Below are 21,476 nucleotides of genomic sequence, written 5' to 3' on the forward strand. Positions count from 1 at the left end.
AAGGGTCATCATCTCTTATTCTATGAAACAACAATGAACCATTTCTCAATCAGATTGTGACATATGACAAAAAGTGTTTCTTATATGACAAACAGTGATGACCAGCTCAGTGGTTAGACCAAAAAGAAGGTCAAAGCACTTCCCAACGCCAAACTCCCACCCAAAAAAGGTCATGGTTGTTGTTTGGTGGTCTGCTGTCCGTATGATCCACTACAACTTTCTGAATTCTGGCAAAACCATTACATCTGAGATGTTCAGCAAATCAATGAGACACACCGAGAAATGCAATGCCTACAGCTGGCAATGATCAACAGAAAGGGCCCAATTCTTCTCCACGACATTGCCTGACCACACGTCGCACAACCAACACTTCAAAAGTTGAATGAATTGGGCTACAAAGTTTTGTCTCATTCACCATGTTCACCTGACCTCTCGCCAACCAACTATTGCTTTTTCAAGCATCTTGAAAACTTTTTGCAGGGAAAATGCTTCCACAACCAGCACGAAGCACAAAATGCTTTCCAAGAGTTCATAGAATCCTGAGGCGCAGATTTTTACACTACAGGAATAAACAAATTTATTTCTCATTGGCAAAAATATGTTGACTGTAATGGTTCCTATTTTGACAGATAAAGATGTGTTTGAGCCTAGTTATAATGATTTAAAATTCACAGTCTGAATCCCCAAGTACTTTTGTGTCAACCTAATAGAAAAAATTTTATAGACAATAAAGAAAAACCTTATTTGTTGTTGTTATTTAGTCACTAAGTTGTGACCAACTCTTTTGCCATCCCATGGATTGTAGCCTGCTAGTCTCCTCTGTCCATTAGATTTCTCAGGGAATAATACTGGCCATTTCCTTCTCCATATTGGTTTTTACTATCATGGAGTCAAGAATACCATGGAAAAGAATCAGCAGGAAAAAAAAATGAGTGTTACATTGATTATCCTTTTATAAATTAGCTACATACATTTATGGTTTGGTTAATTTATCACAGAATGTATGCAGTGGACTTTCAAAGTGTAACTTACAAACTGCCTGCAACTTAAGTGCAGGGGAGAATACAACTTTGAAAATGTTATAGAGACAAAATGTTATGCTATTCACACTCTTAAACAACCCTTAGTTAACTGACCTGCAAATGAACCAGTACCCTCCATTCCACTCCATGTCACACTGACTGATTCCCTTGCAACACCAAGAGCTCAGAGGTAACAGGTTTCTGGGGTGTCTCCACATTGTCTGCTTTCAAGAATAAGTTGTGTCTCCAAATATGCTTATGTCCCATTTATGTGTTATGTTAGTTACCTAGTAACTAGTAACATAATTACTAGTAACATAGTTGCATAACACACTGTGAAAGGAGAAAAAAGGGACTGAAGAGAAAGCTGTCTGTATGCAAACTAAATCAAGTGCTTTGAATAGACTTAATTGATATAAGTTTCCTCTAACGATGCTTTCAATTAGGTGTCAAGGCAACTGTAAAATATTTTTTTACCTGTAAAAACTCAAAGATTCTATGCTCACATTTCATTGCAAAAGTCAAAGAGTAATTGACACAATAAAGAAGATATAACTACAAATTGTAGACAAAGCATTACGGGGGTGATTTATGCCAGAAATAAGCAGCAGGACCCTAAGAAAAGGTCTTAGGTCACCATTAAAAGATATCTGTATGAACACAGATTTACATTAAATTAAAATGTTTAAGATAGCTACATATATAATTTTTTTTATGATTCTCTCTTTTAACCACTTAGTAAAAAATTAGTTCTCATCACGTCTGATGTAACATCTTCTATTGTAACTGAATGCCCAGTCAAGCTTAAAACTTAGTCCAATACAAAAATCTTAAAAGTTATTTTAGAAAACATTCAGGTTCTCTGATAGCTTCCTCTTCTCCTGTAATAGCACCGGCCCTCCCAGTGTCATAAGCATTTACTAGTCCTGACGTGTGCACTGCCTGGCACCCACTGGTCTGTAGTAGTGACCTTGTTTCCCAGCTACATGTGCCCCTCTGGCTTCTGATAGTAAAGTATGAAGCTGTCCCCTTCATTTACCTCCAGCAATGCTCCCAGCCAGATCTGGCCATTTCCCCATTGTTGTTTATTTAGCTTTTCTGCAGCTGGCTGCAGCCCCAGCACCACATGACCCTGGACCACATGTCCATCCTACATCTGCTGAGATGCTTCTAGTTCTCACCTGAGCATCCTTGGTGTACGGGGACTGAACTGCTCCATATTGGTTTGGAAGGCATCTGCACTGTGCTCCTTTCTGCTCCCCAGTCCCGACAGGAACACTGGGATAGAATCCAGTCTCAGCAGGAGCACTGGGATAGAATTCCGAGCACTTCCCTGAATGCTTCTTCATTCTCACCTTGGCCAGGACAGCAGCAGGCCTTTTATTTCTCTTATATCACCCTTTTTGCTTCCTGACTCCAGTCTCCACACTGGGAGAACCCTGTGAACTGGGTCTTTGTTTGCCTAAGAATCAGGTAGAGGAATTTAATGGGACTTCTTACTCCTCACTGCCTGCTCTCAAGCCCAGCACCCTGCCAGTCTCCTGCACCACTGCCATAAGCCCACTATGCCTTACAAATGATGAGCTATAATGAGACAAGACTCTACGGGAAAGAGGGGAAGATGCATTGGTTTAATATCTGTGAACACATAAACATTTATTTATTTTTATTTATATATTATAATTCCAGAGTGAGGGTTCAAACACTGCCAACTAATACTTTTGTTATTATTATAAAGTCTCCTCTACCTCTAGCTATGGATTAACACCTGTTATTTCTGTGCATAGATGTCTGGACTGAATACTAGTCAGTACACTAGTGGCATAGAGGCCACAACTCAGTCAGGTGTACCTCCTACAGAAACACCTTCTTATCAGGCTTATTTGGTTTAGATTCTGTTTCACAAGAGGTATCCTCCTTGGGAGGGGGGCTTCTCTGGTGGCTCAGGGGTAAAAGAATCTGCCTGTGAATGTAGGAGACACAGGTTTGATCCCTGGCTCAGGAAGATCCCCTAGAGAAGGAAGTGGCAACCTACTCCAGAATTCTTGCCTAGGAATCCCATGGACAGAGAAGCCTGGTAGGCTACAGTCCATGGGGTTGCCAAGAGTTGGACATGACTGAGTGACTAAATGACAACAAAAACAACAATCCTCCCTAGACTCCAGAAGCCTTCACTGAAAGGACAGGTGTATCAGCACACCTCCAGCAAGGGCCCTATGCTTCCAGACAAGACAGTAATGAGGTTTGCTGGCTGAAGTAGCTTCTCCCACACACACAGATGAATAAAGGCAGAAGGCAGTATATTTAAAGCTACAAGACTATTAAAATATGGAAAGAAATGCATTATTATGAAACTTCCAAGTAGCAGAAATAAAGACCACATCATAAAGATCACACCATTATCTAATGACCATGGGGTTCCCAGGTTTCCCTTCTCATGGTCTGCTAATGCTCAGATGTGCCCAGTTGTAAATCCATGTGGAAATCTCAGGCTGTTATCCCCAAAGGTTGACCCCCAGCAGGTCTTTTTAAAGAGCCCACTCTCACAAGCTCTCTGGGGAGACTCCAATCTATGCATTTTCCTAGATAAAAGCAAAATCTAACTTTTTATATTCTGCTTAGGACTATCAGTCCTGAAAAGAAAAGTTAACCTTTTCTGCCCTCAATGCAGTGTGGTTAATTGATCTACCACTGCGGGAAGAAAGGAATCTTCTTCCATTAAAACTGGAATAAAAAGCCAGCAGTCGAACACACGCAGAAACTATTAGATACCGACACATGTGACACATAAAGGGTGGAAGATTAAAGCTGACTGGGGCTGCCTAGACAGGATGCGATCTACCAGATGGAGTACTAGGTTAGGTAGACTGGGGGTTCAGAGGCAAAAGCTTACTGCTTAAGCTTTTAGTAAACCAAATCCTCTGTTTAGCTGAAATTTGTGCTTCTGGATTGAATCTGCTAAAATCTTAACGTTTCTTGGAACAAAATCACTCCTTGAAAACTTTTATATGTTCTACATAAACGTGCCTCAAAATGTTTCTCTCTCTGCAACGAGGTCTCTTCACTAGAGGACAATCTTTGACTGAGTCCAGGCTTTGGGAGGGGCAACTTCAGTGATGAGGAAGTGATCTTAAGCATTTGCTTTTAGAAAGAACACAGATTTTGCCCTCAAAAGGCACAGAACTAAGGAAGGAAGCCGTCAACTAGATTGAAAGTAAACATGCATGTGCATGCTTTCCAAGTTCAGAGCAGTGGTAAGAAACAACGTATCCCCTGAATGGTGGCTAGAAGGGCTCTCTCTTCTCTTGTAATTAAAGAAAAAGAAATCTGGGGTGATGGGGCATAGGTATGGCCAACCAGGCTCTTCTTTTTTGGATAGCTGAGCACAGATGAGACTCCTTTAAACCTTTACTGGCACTTGGCACCATCAACTTCCTATAACTGCCTAGTGTCCTGAAGACAACTTTTAAGCATACACTTTAGTACAGATTGTCTTTATCTGAAAACAACCGGAAAAAGAACACATTCTTTAAAGAACAAATTGACTGTTTTTTGGAGTGTTTTGTAGACAGAATGGCCCAACAGTACCATACAACATTCTTTACTTCACACAAGATGCTCACAGAACAAATATAATGAAACAATTTTTCAAAATCGATTCCAGGGCTTCATCTTCTTTCCTTTGTTAGCCAAATGATTCTCTTTGGAAACATCAACTGCATCATGGTTGCCCAATCCTACCAGCTCCTCATTTGTTAATGCTGTTCATGTGACTCAAGCTGTTCTCCAACATTACTTGTAACAACTTCATGAATTCTAGCCCAGTAAACAGTACATATTTAATAATTTCTATAATGACGAGCAGGAGAAGTTAATATTTACAAGCCAGATTCTGGAGCCACATCACCCAGGGCCAACCTTGGTTCTGCAATTTCTAAGCCACATGCCCTTGGGAGATTTTTTGAACTGTCCAGGCCTCAGTTTCCTCATATGTAAAATGGGAAAATGAGGATAATTGTATCTCATAAGGTTGCTAGTGAGGGTTAAATGAAAAACACTTACAGCAGTGCCTGGCAGACAGTAAACATCATTGGGTGCTGACTACCATCATCTTTAGGGGCTTCCCGGGTGGCTCAGATGGTAAAGAATCTGTCTGCAATAAGGGAGACCCAGGTCCGATCCCTGGGTCGGGAGGATCCCCTGGAGAAGGGAATGACAACCTACTACAGTATTCTTGCCTGGATAATTCCATGGACAGAGGAGCCTGATAGGGTACAGTCCATGGGGTTGCAAAGAGCTGGATGCCACTCAGCTACTAATACTTTCACCATCATCTTTATCATCATCAGAGTCTGCAGGAAATCTTCAGCAGCAAATGTCTAGGTATGCACAAGTCATGGGGACTTCTGACGTACAAAGTGGTAATCAAGACATTAAAGTAGGTAAATGAGGAAACGACTGCTTCCCTATCAGGTAATTGTGAGAATTTATCCATTTGTATTTCTTTAAACTGTTTTCTAAATGCTGAGTCCTCATAAGCTGGATAATAAGTGATTTATGCTTGGCTCATTTAAGAGGTAGGCTTTTTCAGAGAAAGTATAGTAACTGAATGTAATTCCTTCATAACTATAACTAAATGGACATTGATTTAAATAAATTTTATGCTATTGTTCTTGATGATCTCATGTAATGCTTCTCAATGTTTTCACAGAAGAACATTTAATATAAGAAAAAATATATATATACCACAAACCCCCACTCTAACCCTACATTCTGGACCCTTAGGGTATAGTAGAAAGTATCCTCTCTAAGCAGGAAATTTCCTTCAAGTCTCTTGTTTCATTTTAAAAACCAAACCACATTTTGCTTTATATTCTGCAATATGTACAATTTATTTAATATAAAATAATTTCAAAGTTATTTATCATTAATAAAATTTGTTTACATTATTTTGTCCCCAACATCCTCAAATAAAATTGTAACTCTCTAGAAGCACATAGCATTTATCTGTTTATCCCACAGTTTTGTTAATTTCTTGCATGTACCTAGTAAGTGTGGGTAAAACGCAACATGGAGGCACAGATTAATGGAAAGCCAGCCACAACTAGCATCACATATCTGGTGTTAAATTATCTAGATTTTAGGGAAAGGAGAAAGTCAGAACCAATGACATCAGGCTTACAAGTAAGTAAGATAATGAAAAAATATCAACTGACGATCAACGCACCTCACAGAGGTGTATTTGCTAGTAACACCTACTACTTTTACTTGCCTAATCTTCACTACTTACCTAAATGTTAGGAAAATGGGTCAGAGTGATATGAGGTTTAACTATTCATTATCTAGGGGTGGAAAAGAATGAGTTAATCTGAAGATTAACCATGCCCAAAAGGTATACATGGATAATAAACTGTCAAAAAATAAAATCATCACAATTCAGCATGAATATTTTCATCTTTGTGTCTTTATCAGAAATACACACTAATGAATAGATGCAATTTCCTATCATAGCTTGGGGACATCTCTCTTTCTCCATAAAACAAATTGAAAGTGAAAATCGCTCAGTCATGTCCAAATTCTCTAGGCCAGAATACTGGAGTGGGTAGCCTTTCCCTTCTCCAGGGGATCTTCCCAACCCAGGGATCGAACCCAGGTCTCCTGCATTGCATGGGGATTCTTTACCAGCTTAGCCACAAGGGAAGCCCAAGAATACTGGAGTGGGTAGTCTATCCCTTCTCCAGTGGATCTTCCCGACCCAGGAATAAAACAAGTTAACAAAACCCCAAAACCCAAGCAGTATATTTTAAAAGACTTTTATCTTTTTAAAACTCTGATTTTAAATATTTTTTATTTAAATATTCTGACCATTTCTTTGTTGAGGAAGTAAATGTTTAGTTGCTTGCACACCATCAATACCTACATTACTTATGCTTCTAGATGATGTTTTAGAATGTTAATGTGTTTCTGAATATTAAACATGTTTTGAACTAAATATGTTTACAATTAAAATTTTGGTTCCACATTTTGACTAGTTTTGGTTTTAACCATGCTTTAAATTATCTGTGATTTTTCCTCTCTCTCCATTTATACCTTAGGGAATTGAGAGCTGGGAGATCCTGGAGTCTATAGCATGGTTTTCAGTAGGCAGCAACTTGAAAACTTTCAATTTGTTGTTGTTGTTGCTTTTAACTAAGCAGAAATGGAATGGTGGCCTAAAATATTTGGGTAGCTTCATTTGTCTTTTTTTTTTTTTTTTAATAAAATATAGGCCTCTGTTTGTATAGGTAGATAGTATGAATATTAGTTTTCCATAGCAGTCATAAATGGAGCTAAAAATGCTTTGTTTGGAATTCTTAAATAAATGAATAAATAGATAGATCTCCCAGGAAGAACACATTACTATTCTTACAAGTAGATGGAAAATAACATTGTCATCTCTCACCACAAAGTTTTAAGGAAAGTGTTACCTTAAAAATGAGAAAGCTGTGGTATAAAGTTAACCCACTCTCTCCTTCCACTGAAATAATGAATGTATTGCTAAAGAACCCAAGAAAATAAAAACTTTTGTAACCAACCCCACCCTTTTTTCCAGTACATCTGTGTTGAGATGACCCATTGTTATTCAACCAGCTAATCACATCCTTTGTTTACATCACTGTTTCTACTCATCAGAGCTAATCTACACAGCCATCTGGTACTTGAGAGATAATTACCTTTTCCAAGTCCCAGAAGCCCATGAGGCATCTCAGGGGAAAACTGAACTAGATCTGTCCTTCCCTGGTAGAGCAACTACTGGAGCTAAGATGGACAGAAGGTTAGAGTGTTAGTCTTCAACTGGAGTATGGATTTTACCCAGCATTACAAGAACCTGTAGTCTACAGGGGAAATGACAGCTCTGATAACATTCTTTAGTATGACTTAGTCTAGAATCTGCTTCCACTTTCCTTGGCAGCCGTGTCTCCTACCAGTTCAACTGAGTCAGTATGTGCAGCAATGAGGTTCAGACTGTCTAGTTCACACACTTTCTAAGGTGATTCTAATGTACAGCCCTGACGCTGGGGATGAAATGGTGAGCAGCAGATAGTCCTCTTCCTGCATAGATAATATTTCAGGATTTTGTTTATAATCACCATTTTTTTTTTTAGAGTATCAAAGAATATACACACTTACTGTAGAAAGCTTGGAAAACACAGAAAAGCCTAAAGGTAGGCCCAGAAAAATATCATCCAATGACACACCTGTAAATATTTCTTTTCCAAAATTTAATAAGATTATATGCACAAGACAGTGTCTACACCTTTTTCCCCCACTTACTAGTATGTCATGAGGAGTTTTTAATGTGAAATTGTCTTTTTACCAATTTGTAAACTCTCTTTACAGTTAGCAATTTTAAAATGTTCTTTTCAGTTACTCTGAATCACCCACTGCATACTAATCTAAGTCTCCCCAGTCCCAATCTCCCTTTGGTGTTTATCTCTCAAGAGGATCCCAGGGGCTGTCTTTCAGGTTCCAAACAAGCAAAGAAGCCCTTCTGGAGCCTCTTTATCTCCATGAAGGGTGATCTGAAGACTGTCCTCAGTCCACCCCTTCTGCCACTGCTGCTTTTGACACTTTTAGGAGTTGATATGGAGATAAGCTATGTAAATAGAGGCTGTTCTTTATGAGCCTGCTGTCTTCCCAGGTATTCAATAAGAACACAGAAAAATAGCTTTTTAAAGGATCAGGTAGAGGTTCATAAAATTTACTTTAAAAATTTATTTTATTATTTTTATCAAAGTAGAGCTGATGTACAACATTATATAAGTCATAGGTGTATCATATAGTGATTCACAATTTTTAAAGGTGTTACTTCTTTTATACTATTATAAAATATTGGCTGTATTCCCTGTGTGGTACTTATAAATTCTAGTAGCTTATTTTATATCTAATAATTTGAACCTCTTAATCTCCTACCCCTATCTTGCCTTTCCCTTCTTCCCTATCCCCATTGGTAACCACTAGTTTGTTCTCTATAAGTCTGCTTCTCTTTTGTTATATTCACTGCTTTGTTGTATTTTTTAGATTACACATATATGTAATATCATACAGTATTTGTTCTTCTCTGACTTACTTCACTTATCATAAGGCCCTCCAAGTCCATCTATGTTGCTGCAAATGACAAAATTTCATTCTTTTTTTCTGGGTGAATAGTACTCCTGTCAGGGAGCATTTAACAGGAGGCTTCCTGTGTGCTGTTTTCCTCTGTTCCTTATTAATTCCTGAATATTCAGGAACTAAGAGGAGTGGCAAGCTGCTCTGGGACTGAGGAATGCATGCATTTCCTTTGTTAGTTTTTCCTTACAGTGAAAAGTAACTATTTATGACCCTCTTCTTTTTTATGAACCATATGGTAAAAGTGATTATTTACAACCCTCTTTCTTTGATATGGATTGTCTTCTAGCTTTATGATTTATTTCCTTGGTAATTTGTAAGTCTGATCTTGTGATCCTTATCTTTGCTGAAAAGCTACCTTGCAAAGCAGTATATATACTCAGACTATGTTGAATAAAGCACCCCTGTTCCATCAGAGCTTGGGTCGCCGTGTCTTTCTTTTTCTTTCCTTCTCTCTCTCTCTTCCTCAGGCTAATTCTTTGGAACGCAGAAACCCGTTGAGCTCACTTTCTTGCCCGGGCTTTCAGGACCTTCTGGAGAGGGCGCCCGGTGCCTATGTGAAGCAGCGCAAACCTCGTGTCAGAGGTTTTATTGGTTTTCTGCGTAAACCAGGGAATATCAGCCTCTTTCTCTCTTTTACTTTCTTATTGTCGACTTCAGACCACCAGGTCCCGGTCCATTAAAGGAACCCAACATGCTCCATTGTATGTATGTGTGTATGTATATGTGTTTGTGTAAATAATGCTGCTATGAACACTGGGCTGCATGTATTTTCATGAAAATTATCTTTAATAAGCAACTTATATCCCTTATATCAATGGCAGTAGTGTTTTTACATTTTGTTATTGTACAGGAATAAATGCATAAAAAAACTTTTCCCACAAGATAAAGTGTATTCTCCATCTACATTGCTGTGTACTTTTTTCAATCTGGTATCCTGGATGGATCTATTAATGATATCTCCAAATGAACTTTAAAATATACTTGTTACTGAAAATAATGTTGTTACTGAAAATACTTGTAATATGAGCACAGAATTAACAAAAGAAGTGACTCACACAAGAACCCCCTAAAAAGTAAACCAGAGTTGTCACATTTAGCTGCAAATCCTGTCACATCCACAACTGTATCAGCAGTGTCAAACATGGTGCCGGGTACTCAGTAGTCATACCCAAATGGTATCAGGTTAAAGATCTTGACTGTGTTGTCTGGCCAGTAAGCTGGCAGAGTGAGGATGCTCCCAACCCTAGGACTCTTACTACAAGTTCAGTATTCCTTTTATATCACACTGCTTCCTGCTGACCTCTTAAGCTTCAATACATACAAAGCTTTTCATCCACCCTCGCCAATGACAGCCTACTGGGTCTTCACTGTTCAGCTTGAAGAGGAAAAGTTAAACATAACTCCTGTTATGTTTTACATAACCTCCTGTTCCTTTTGCCTCTGTAACTCAGCTTGCTTCTTGCAACGTATGGATCACGTAGGTCACATAGTCTCAGAAAGTGGGGACTTACAATACTAGGAACTGGAGCTTATCTCACTCACCCTTGTCTTGCTCTTTGCAATTGCCCAGCCCCTGCAAACCTGCTTAATCATGCTTGTCCGTGTAAAGGTCAGGCATCCCCCTCCCCATTGTGACTACTGTTCCCGTACACACGAAATCCCTTAGTTTAAACCAGCGTATTAGCAGCTAGTGTTGCCCACTAACTATAATAAGTTTATAAAAACTCTGTAACCCCTTTTTTCGGGGCTCAGAGCTTAGAGTGTTAACTACTCTGGGCCCACTGGCGTAATAAACCTGAGTTCTCCAGCTCTCTGAGTGTGGTGCTTGGTTTCTCGATTACTGGTTTCTGCAATATTTCTGGAGGCCCCAGTGAGATTCCAAACATGCTGGCCCCTTGAGCCTTCAGACTGGTGGCTCAGCTGGGCTGGAGTGAAGGAACCCCGAGACAAACAAGAAGGCATGCCACCTGATGGTATTCTGGGTTCTCTTCTGGACTGGGTGTTCTGACTCTCCGGTTGGCCAAGCCCTGACTGGACTCACTGGAGGGACAGACCAGCTCACCAGGAATGGCCACAGGATAAGGTAAGGCCCCAGGGCCAGTCCCCAGTCAGGTCCTACCCCAACGGATAGAAGAGGAGACTGATCACCTCCTTGGAGCTCCCAGGAAGAGAGCAACAGTTAAGGAAACCTGGGGACTTGGGAGACGCGAGGCATTGTGATAGCCTCTGAATGATTGTGAGTGCGTGACTGATGATTGAATGGAATGAGAAAATTTTTTCTTTTTGTAAACTGCAAAACCAATTCTTTTTCGCACACGCAATTAAAAACAACTAGCTTGTTAAAAGGCCTAGGAAAAAGCTTGAAGTTAACCCTTTTCATGTCCTTGAAATACACAGCCAACTTTGCCTGAGACCTCAGCCTTGGGCAAATTAGAACTTGAAGCAAAGGAAAAAAAAGGGGTCAAAGAGAAATAATGTTTTTAAATTTTAAATCTCAAACAGAAAACTATAAGATCTCTGTCTGTCTGTCTGTCTGGATTTATGTATGTCTCAGTGTATATCTTTTGTTTTTTTCTGATAATATTGTTGAAGTTGTAAATGATTATCATTTAATTGGCCTAAAAAAGTAAGCGCTTGCAAATCAAACAATTCTAAATACAAGAAAAATTAACCTAAATAAATTTCAGATTCATGTAAATTGGGAAATATTCAATATTAAATAACTAGTATTAATGTTTGTTTGCTAATCTAATAAGGAAGTAGGATGTATGTTTTTAACAAAGAAGATATAAAATATTAAATTATATTTTATAAAGAGAAAAGAAAGTAGGTCAGACTTACAGGTGGCTATTACAGAAAGTGATTAAAAAGTCTGTGGAAAGTGGACCCTGAAAAAAATGTTTTGTGCATGGTTAGGACTGACTAAGTTTAAAATAAATTTAAGTTTACCTAAATGAGTTTAAAGTAAGCTGGTGCAAAAACTTGAATTTGGCCTTTCTCTCTGTTAAGAGGACATACTTTCTTCAGATGATGAACTGCTTTTAATAACAGATTTAAGTTTCTTTACCTCTTAATTGATCTGTTCTATATTTACCTTTGAAATCTTCTAACTTTGGCTAAGTGTATAACTATTATTTCACAGTAACTTATATGATCCTACCTGACAGTTATAAACCCTTCTGACATTTATTGACAAAACTTTCTAAATAACTTGATTTCTAGCTAACTTTGGGATGCTTCAGAGGGCCCCTGAGATTTCCCAAACAGCTATTAAGCTACCTGGGTTCACTGGACATGTTAAATTATGTGAGAAGTACTGTTAAAGGGGTGATAAATCTTTTCAGGTTATACTGTATGGTTGATGTTACTAATATAGATATCCTAAAATTATGTAAAATTCATATGGATCTGATATGTCCTGATAAAATATGGTCAATTATAATTCTAGTTATCATATTAAAGTGTTACATATCACAACAATGACCAGTGGGCCCAGGTTTCTTTGTCAACTGCAACAGAATCAGATTTTAAACATGCTTTCTATGGTTTTCCTCTTGTGCCTTTTGAAGAATGCTGCTAGTTCTTCAAGATTTATGAAAAAGACTTTCTAAGATTAAACAGATAAACAAATGTTGTTATTAACAGTAAGCTGGAACCAGATTGGAATTTGGTCTTCTCTCTGTTTAGAGAACAAAATTTTCTTAGAATGCAACTTTCGATAACAGATTATGAATTTCTTTGCCTTTAAGTTATTTATATTTGTTTTCAAAATCTTTTTGTTACTTTAGTAAAGTAAATAAACATTATTTCAGATTATGGTACACACAGACAAAGCTCATTCTGCTTCTACAAAAAATAACCCCTCACAGTTCGACTTTTGCTATCCTGGTGTCCTTAAAACATGGCAACAGTCTGCTCCTAAATCAGGAAATTAAAAATGGATAAACAACAGCTGAAAATCAAAGAGCCAGGGCTATGGGAAATCCAAGACAGCTGCTTGCCTTTTCCCAGTTCCCTGACAGACCTCATTTTTATTTGATGGGTTAAAGCCTTCCCTGGCTACAGTGTTAATGCCCTCTCAATGAGTTCTCCCAAAAAAGAAAAAATTATGTTTCACTGAATATTAAGTTCTAGTTTTGTTAATTAAGGTCTGTGCTTACTAAGACTCACTTCTGAGATAGTTCCTTGTTATATTATATTGCTAAAAGTTTTAATTAAGTTATTAAAAAGACACTCTAAGATTGTTTCTAAAGCTTATCTCAGTAACCAATCTTTGAATAAAGGTCAGATGCTCCATGATGTACAACGAGGAAATTAACAATTGGCTATAATCATTTAGCTGAGTCAGATGACCTGGGGTATACTAGGTTATACCCAGTGAAAGTTCTTGACTTAGATTCTTGCTTGTGATCTTACTAATAAATGCTACCTATATTATTTCCTATGTAGCTTGCTTTAGAAGATTATTTCTTACGTTACCAAATGTGTGACTGAGCCTGTGATAAAATGCTGATATGCAGTTCCATATGAGATCAATAATTGTAATAATGTAACTCTATATATGGAAAGAAAGAACAAGAGGAAATACTTTCCTGGACCAAGAGGCTAGTAAGACAGAGACTTCTGCTACTTACAAGGCCTGGTCCAGTGATAATACATTGAGTAGCCTGTCAATGGAATCTTTGTTAGACCTGGGAAAGAGCCTTCCCAGCACCATGGGATACAATGACCACAAAATGCCCCCAAAACATGGTCAAATATGTGGCTTTGAAGGGGCCCTGCTGACTGGAAGTTGGCCCTTGCCAACTGCCTCTACAAAGATTAAATCATGACCACTACAAGATGCTGACCTTCAACACCCCCTTGAAAGGAGTTCAGGATGGAGACAAAAAAATAAGGCACTCTGTGCTCTGGGAAAAACCCAGAAAAACAGGCCTTCAGATAGTCAGATGTTTTCAGGTAAAGATTTTTATGAGTCCAAATTCTTGTATCTTCTCATACCTAGAGAAACACTACTGTCACAAACCAATATCTGGACCTGGTTCTCCTGGCTAGCCCCACAACAGCTTTTCTACATCTATTAATCTTTGGGTCATACATATATCTTTAACTTCCTTGTTAAGTTTGTTTCTCCAAGTAGTAGTACGACAAGACTATTCCCCCAGCCAACACCCAGACAATGCTGGAACAAGCTGCCTTATCATTCTGTGGACTCTCATTTACCTCTGTAAATACACCCTGAGGACGTCAGGCTTTCTCCCTTTGAGATCTTATACAGGAGATCACCCCCAGTGATAGAAAAGCTCAAGGGAGACCACCAACAACTAGCTGAACTGGAGATGTCCCAACATCTCCAGGCCCTGGAAAAAGTATTCTACCATATCACCCAATAAACCTTAGAAAGGACACCCATTCCTTTGGGCAGGGTTCATCCTATCAGCCAGGAGATGAGATATGGGTTAAAGATAAGAAAAAAACAACAACAACAACACTTCAGCCAGTTTGGACAGACCCTCACACGGTTGTCCTGGCAACGCCTACTGCTATTAGAGTTATAGGTGTCATTCCCTTGGATCCACCACACCAGAGTCAAGAAGGCAGTGACTTCCTGTGATGAGGACACCTGGAAAGTAGTTTGGGACCCCAAAAACCTCCTCGAGGTCCGGTTCCAAAGACAATGGCCCTCACCCACAAAGGACGCTGAGCCCTGCTCTAGTCACTCCAGAAGCTGACTAGTCAATGCAGGGCAGAAGCTTGAGGATTCTTCAGCCTTGCTCCAGCCACACTCTGGTAGCTGGCTGGTCAACACACGCTGGAAGCTTGAAGATCTGGCTATCAAACTATTGATGGATTTTCATTGTCAACCCCGGCCTCTTCCCCGGGAATAGGAGAGGGTTTTTACGGAATAGGAGAGGGCTAGACCTATTGACAGCTGAAAAGAGAGGACTCGGCCTCTTCTTGAATGAAGAATGCTGCTTTTATGTAAACCAATCAGAAATAGTCAGGGACATGACCCAAGAGCTAAGGGAACAAGTCATAAAAAGGAGAGAGAAACTAGCTAATTCCTGGGATAACTGGAAAGTATCTGGAGCTGGGCATCATGGCTTCTCCCTTTAACAGGTCCCTCATGCTCTTCGCTGCGCTCTTGTTTGGCTCTTGTATTCTCAATGCTATTACCCAGTTCATAACCTCTCGAACTGAATCCACCAAGTTACAAATGGTAATAGCTCAATACAGCCCCCTAAATGATAGGGAACTCTGAATGTCCTACCAAAACATGAAATGATGCTTTCTACAATGAGTGATAGAAGCATCAAGAGAGGGGAATGAAGAGGAAAAGTAAAATTTTACATAACCTCTTGTTCCTTTTGCCTCTGTAACTCAGCTTGCTATTTGCAAAGTCTGGATCACATAGGTCACGTAGTCTGAGAAAGTGGGGACTTAAAATACTAGGAACTGGAGTTTATCTCACTCACCCTTGTCCCGCTCTTTGCAATTGCCCAGCCCCTGCAAACCTGCTTAATCATGCCTGTCCTTGTAAAGGTCAGGCATCCCCCTCCCCTTCTTGACTACTGTTCCCGTGTGCACAAAATCCCTTGGTTTAAACCAGCCTATTAGCAGTTGTGTTGCCCACTGTAGTAGGTCTATAAAAACTCTGTAACCCCTCTTTTCAGGGCTCAGAGCTTAGAGTGTTAACTCTTCTGGGCCCACTGGCATAATAAACCTGAGTTCTCCAACTCTCTGTGTGTGGTGCTTGGTTTCTCAATTAGTGGTTTCTGCAACAAGCTCAGGGACCCTCCTCTGTCAAGGTCTCAGGCTTTTTCCATACATGGCTCATGAGACTGGCTGAGTTAAGCCACTGGTGTGTTCTTGAAGAACCAGCCTTTGGAGGAGTCAAGAAACACTTCACAGTGTTAGATCGAGTCAGGGAGAAATCCACAGCCCTTCCTGTGACTCGACACTCAGTCTTATCTGTTGAGATTAATAAAATTATTCTTGCCACACAGTATTAATAGAAAAAGGCATTAAATATAGTTCATACAAAAGCAGGCACATACAGATAGTTGTGATGGCTAATAAATAAACTCAACTTAAGAGGCCCACTTTAATGCAAGGAAAGGGAAAGGAACATTATGAGAGATAGTTAATCAAACTGTGCATCTCTGATTGCAAATTACAAGAGGAAACCTAGGTAAGGGTAACTAGAAATAGGCAAAATCCTAGCTTAGGATAGTGAGAAAACTGAAAACCGAAACTTGAGGCTAAAACAGCTGTCAGAGAAGAGATCCCTGGTATATGGCAAAGTGGGGCCCTGGCCAGCAGCCCAAGCTTTAGAAACCTGGTGACCAGGCTGATTTGACTCAGACAGGAAAAGGGTGAGTAGAGGAGGATGCACCACTGTGGGCAAAATTCTCCAAAGGCTCATAGATTCAGGTCACTGAGTATCACCCCCTACCCCTCCTGAAGGCAAAGGCCTGAAATACCCTCCCTCTCCCACAGCCTTCAAGAATGAAGCTTTCCATCCTCTTAATCTGATTATCCTGGTATAGAAAGCCTTGGGGGGCAGGTGGCTGTGTGAGCTCCTGAATGCCTGTCCCCAGGCAGAGCCCAAGGGAAAGGGGAACAGTCTTCCAAACTCACCCCTCCACTGTCACCCATGACAGCCATTGTCACCTGTAATTCTCTGCCCTCCTCATCCCATCCTTCTTGACTCCTGGCATGAATGAGGACATGTGGGGCAATTTACCCATGACTGTTCCAAGCTGTGCTGTGGAACACAGTGCCATCGCAGGAGATGGTGTGTGGCTCCCATACCACTCCAGGCTCTGTCACCTTCATTGTCTGGCTCTTCCCCACTGGATGGGGAAGACAATGGCCACTTTAAATGTCAATTTACTCTAAGAAGATGAATTGGGAAAAAGAGGAAAGTAAGGTAAGAAGCCAGTAGCCCATTTCAGAACAATGGTTCCCTGACCTCTGGCTTCTGAGCCTCTCTCTTTCTCTCATGAATATTCATGTCTAACTCCCTCCCGTGGTACTCTCTGGGGCAGGGCAGCCAGAGGCTCAGGACTGTGGCAGAAATAGGGGAGAACTGACAGGCATGTGCTTGGAAAGCAAGTCACAGCTATTAAACCTAGGTTCTTTGTATGCAGACCTCTGACCAAAATCTAGATGAGGTGGGAGAAAACCCCAGCCCCAGATGTTACCATAATGCCCACATCACCTTTTGGAAACCACCTTCTGAAGCGTTTCATATGGTGCCAGAAATAAACAGGCAGAATGCAGCTGGGAGCTCTGAGCCATGCTCCTCTGCAAATCACTCAACTGCATACAAATGATAGCAATTATATAGCCAGGATCCCCCAGGGAAATGATTTCTATTCCAACTCTCTCCTAACCTGATGAGTCACTTGAGGTCAGCTGGTGGGAGCAGTATGCTCAGGGAAGCTGCTCTGACAGGCCTGGCAATGGGCAGTGTAGGGCTCTGCCTCCCTGATTGTAGCCTGTCTTCTCAAGAGTTGGTCTTGCAATGTGTGCTGGCTCTGAGAGAGCCTAACAGATGGCTCTCAAAGCCAGAATCCACTACTGGAGAAAAAAGTCACAGGTAAAGTGGAACCTGGCTGGACTTGAAAGATCAGAATTGCTGTCAGACCAGGGGAATGAAATCAGGCTTCATCTCGGTCTGCTCATGTCAGGCTTCTGGGCATCACATTCTTTTCTCTGCCACTAACTATTCCTCTTCCCTTTTAGATTAAAGATTGTGAGTCAGAAATGCTTCCCTAAGTGACAGTGGGAGAAATCAGTGAGTGTATCTTGCAGTTCTCTGCATACAGGGGATCCCCTAGGGAATGGCCACTTGGTAAGCATAGACCAGCTCCATGATCCTCCACATCAATATCACCACAAGACTGATCCCCAAAATGCATATATAGATAGGGCTTTTCTGAATAACTGAAAATGGAACATCAAGTCTTTAGAATGAAGAGGGGGCTATGCTAAATCACCTAGAAGCAAGGATAAGTGATGATTACAATTTATTTTCATTCTGAAAAAAACAATAAAAATTAAAACTTTATACAAAAAAAAAAAGATTCTAATACACAGTAGTTAAAAATGAAATAATACAGCAAGTTAATAACTACATCCAATCAGAGTTAGTAAGATTCTAAGAGAGAAAGAGCTCTGGGATAGGAGACATCCCCTCCTGTCCTGGATTCAACACTCCGTAGCAGGAAACCAAGAATGAAGACATATACCTTCTGTGTACTTGGGTCCTAAGAGTCAAGACTCCCAAGTAGAGCTTTTTAGTATAGTAGTAGTAGTAGTGTTCAGTCATGTCTGACTCTTGGTGACCCCATGGACTGTAGCCTTCCAGGCTCCTCTGTCCATGGGATTTTACCTGGCAAGAATACTGGAATAGGTTGCCATTTCCTTCTCCAGAAGATCTTCCCAACCCAGGGACTGAACCCGAGTCTGCTGCACTGGCAGGCAGATTTTTTTTTTTTTTTTTTTTTTTTTACCACCGAGCCACCATAGTGCTTCTTCAACACTATTCAGTTCAGAATTCACTCAGATTGTTATTGAGTTTCCCTTTTTGGCTGTGTGTGTGTTAACTTGTGGATATCCCTAGCCTCAAGTCCACCTCTCCAAAACCATGTTTCAAGCCTGCCTGTTGGATTTGTGACTTTTTGTTATGCCGATTTAGAAAATGGGTCCAACACCTGGAGGTGTTCAGCCAGGCCATGGGTTTTTGAGCAGAGTTCTTCGGTTGGGACTTGGTGGGGAGCTAGGAAGAGAAAATTGATTGACTGGCTGCCATGAGTGTTGGATAATGTGGGCAAAAGAGATGGTGAGATGGGATTTTAACAAGTTTTGCTATAGGTAAAAAATATACCCTTCCATCTTGAGCATATTCTTGTGGGTGTGAGCAAAGATTTTAGTTGCTTTCAGTCATATTTTTCTGCTGGACACCTATTTTTCTGAACATGTTACTGCATAGAATCAGGACAAAAATAGAACCCCAGTTATACTAAGGTTTCACCTTTTTGCTTTTTGATAATATAATTAATACTAATAGTGAACATTTATAGAACACTTATCAGGTGTCATTCATTCAGTATTAATTGCCCACCTACTATGTTCTCAACACTAGTCTTGGCACTGGGAAAACAACAAGATCAGGCCATGAAAGGTCCCTGTCTTCATGAAATGATTTCCTAAAGGAAGTAAAGAGATAATGAACAAGTACATAAAGAAGAGACACAAAGAATCTATTTATGTGGCTACTTCAGACTGGACAATTAAAGACTGCCTCTCTGAGGATGTTAAGCTGGGATCTGATGGTGTGAGAAAGCTGGTAACACGAAGATCAACGGGTGAATGCAGAAACAGCTTCTACATGAGGGCCAATGTCAGAAGATACTTGGAGTGGTCAAAGAGGCAGGTCAGTGTGGCTGAATCAAAGGGGAGAGATGGTACAAACGGACATCCGAGATGGAGGCAGGGAGCTGAGGCACAGGGCAACACAGGCTTGGAGGTGGAGCAGCGTGGCAAGATCGAGAAGTCACTGGAGGACTTCAGACAAGGAAGTGATGAGATGGAATCTTCATTTTTAAAAGATCAAATTGGTTTTTATACAGAAAACAGCTTTGGGGAGGGGGTGGGGTGAAAGTAGGAAGGCCAGGTAGAATACCATTATAGGGACCCAGGAGACAGTATAGCCTTAGTGTCAGATGCCATGTTTTCATTAAGTCCTCAAACAACCCCCCAGGGAGTGATATGAAACACAAGGACTAGGGCTTGGTGTAAGGACAGTACTGGACGGGCTAGATACACAAGTGGGGTGGGATGGCTGGGCTGAGTGACTTACAAAAGCAGATCTTCAAGGTTATTGAGATTTGAAGGCATGGCCAGGTAAGGAGTGACAGCAAGGTGTGGTCAACTAATAAGATCCCTCCTGGGAGAAGCTGTCAGTTTTTCTACACAGGAAAGCATTTAAAGGTGGCAGCCCAAGGCAATCCTGCTCTGATTGAGGCTCCCAGCCCCACAGTCCAGGGCTAAAATATTTTTAACTGTCTCAAGGGTCAGTGTTCACACTCTTTGGGATGAGTCTCAGGGCTCAGGGACTTCCAGAACCTCAGTGTACAAACCAGGCTTTATTTGGTTCTTGATGGCAAACCAGAGTACCCAGTGGAAGCCCCTTTTCCAAGTAACTTCCTGAAACTTAATAAAAACCTAAAATCTATGATTAAAGGCCATGGCACAACTTTTAGGTACTTTCTCCTTTCATTGCTTCAATTTTCTCAAAATCTCAGCTTCCTGCTGAGGCTGGTGTTTCAGTATTAAATGAGGTAGCCCAAGTCTAGCATGTTAATCTGATGCTGAGATAAGTTACCAGATTCCTCAAGTCACAAAGTTGGAAGCACCTATTAGTTTGCTTCTTTTCTTTCTCTCTCTTCCTTTCTCTCTCCCCAGTCTCCATCTCTCTCTCTCAGCCACCTTCTCTTTGCTCTCCTCTCACTCTCCTTAAGGCAACAGTAAGTAAATGTCAAGCATTCTAGGAAAAGGTATCTTTCAATCTAGGATTCCACTTGTTTAAATGGGTGTGGAGAAATGAAGGGACAGGTGTTGGATAAATCGTCCACAATAAGACAGCCATGCTAAAATATAATACAGGTTTAAAAAATTCTAGCAAATGGTATCTGTCAACTTTCAAAGCATTCCAAGTAATATCTGTTCCCTCCTGCAAGAAGCAGAAGTTAGAAATGAAGTAGCAGAAGAGAACACAAGGCTGGCAGGCCAAGGAGCAGGGCTGCAGCTCTGACAATTACTTGTGAGAACTTGAGCAAATCTCTCCAGACCTTTTGTTTCCTGGTTTATGTAACAAGGGAGCCAAGGCCAGGGTGCTGCCTAAATTTAAATCCAGCTTCAAAAGGATCTGGGGTTTCTTCCAAAGTCAAAGAACAACTGAACAAAGATTACAGATGACAGACGACTTAATATGTCATATATAAAGCTACTCCTATTTAAGCTTTAAGTTTCTAACTATTGGGCTGTACATAGTATGCAGACCAGCAAGCCCTGCACTTGCCCAGCCTCAAGAAAGAGCCCAGAGTTAGCAACAGAGACATCAGTGGTTTTATGGGTGGGGGAGCTTCCATGTCTGAAGCAGGGTCCTGGAGTAATACCCCACTGTGTGGCAGATGGTGGGCAGGACACAGCAGCAGTCTTTGTTCTGGGGTTGGCAGGGGAGAGGGAAGTTATCAGTTATACAGGGAATTGATGTCAGGTTGGCTCATT

The 21,476-nt window shown here is 40.6% G+C and overlaps 1 protein-coding gene and 1 long non-coding RNA gene across 9 annotated transcripts in view; one reads left to right on the forward strand and one right to left on the reverse strand.

Annotated features, from left to right (window-relative positions):
• TMEM108 (transmembrane protein 108) overlaps window positions 1–21,476 on the reverse strand; it is a 417,720-nt gene that overhangs the window by 245,925 nt on the left and 150,319 nt on the right. The gene's annotated exons all lie outside the window — the stretch shown is intronic.
• LOC145538187 (uncharacterized) lies at window positions 7,723–9,587 on the forward strand. The gene is made up of 3 exons (XR_014076712.1): window positions 7,723–7,836; window positions 7,975–8,091; window positions 8,168–9,587. It is a non-coding gene; the product is annotated as an uncharacterized LOC145538187 (long non-coding RNA).

This window comes from Giraffa tippelskirchi, chromosome 2, assembly GCF_054371585.1.
Source record: "Giraffa tippelskirchi isolate mGirTip1 chromosome 2, T2T-mGirTip1v1.2.pri, whole genome shotgun sequence".
In the NCBI taxonomy this organism is placed as follows: Eukaryota; Metazoa; Chordata; class Mammalia; order Artiodactyla; family Giraffidae; genus Giraffa; species Giraffa tippelskirchi.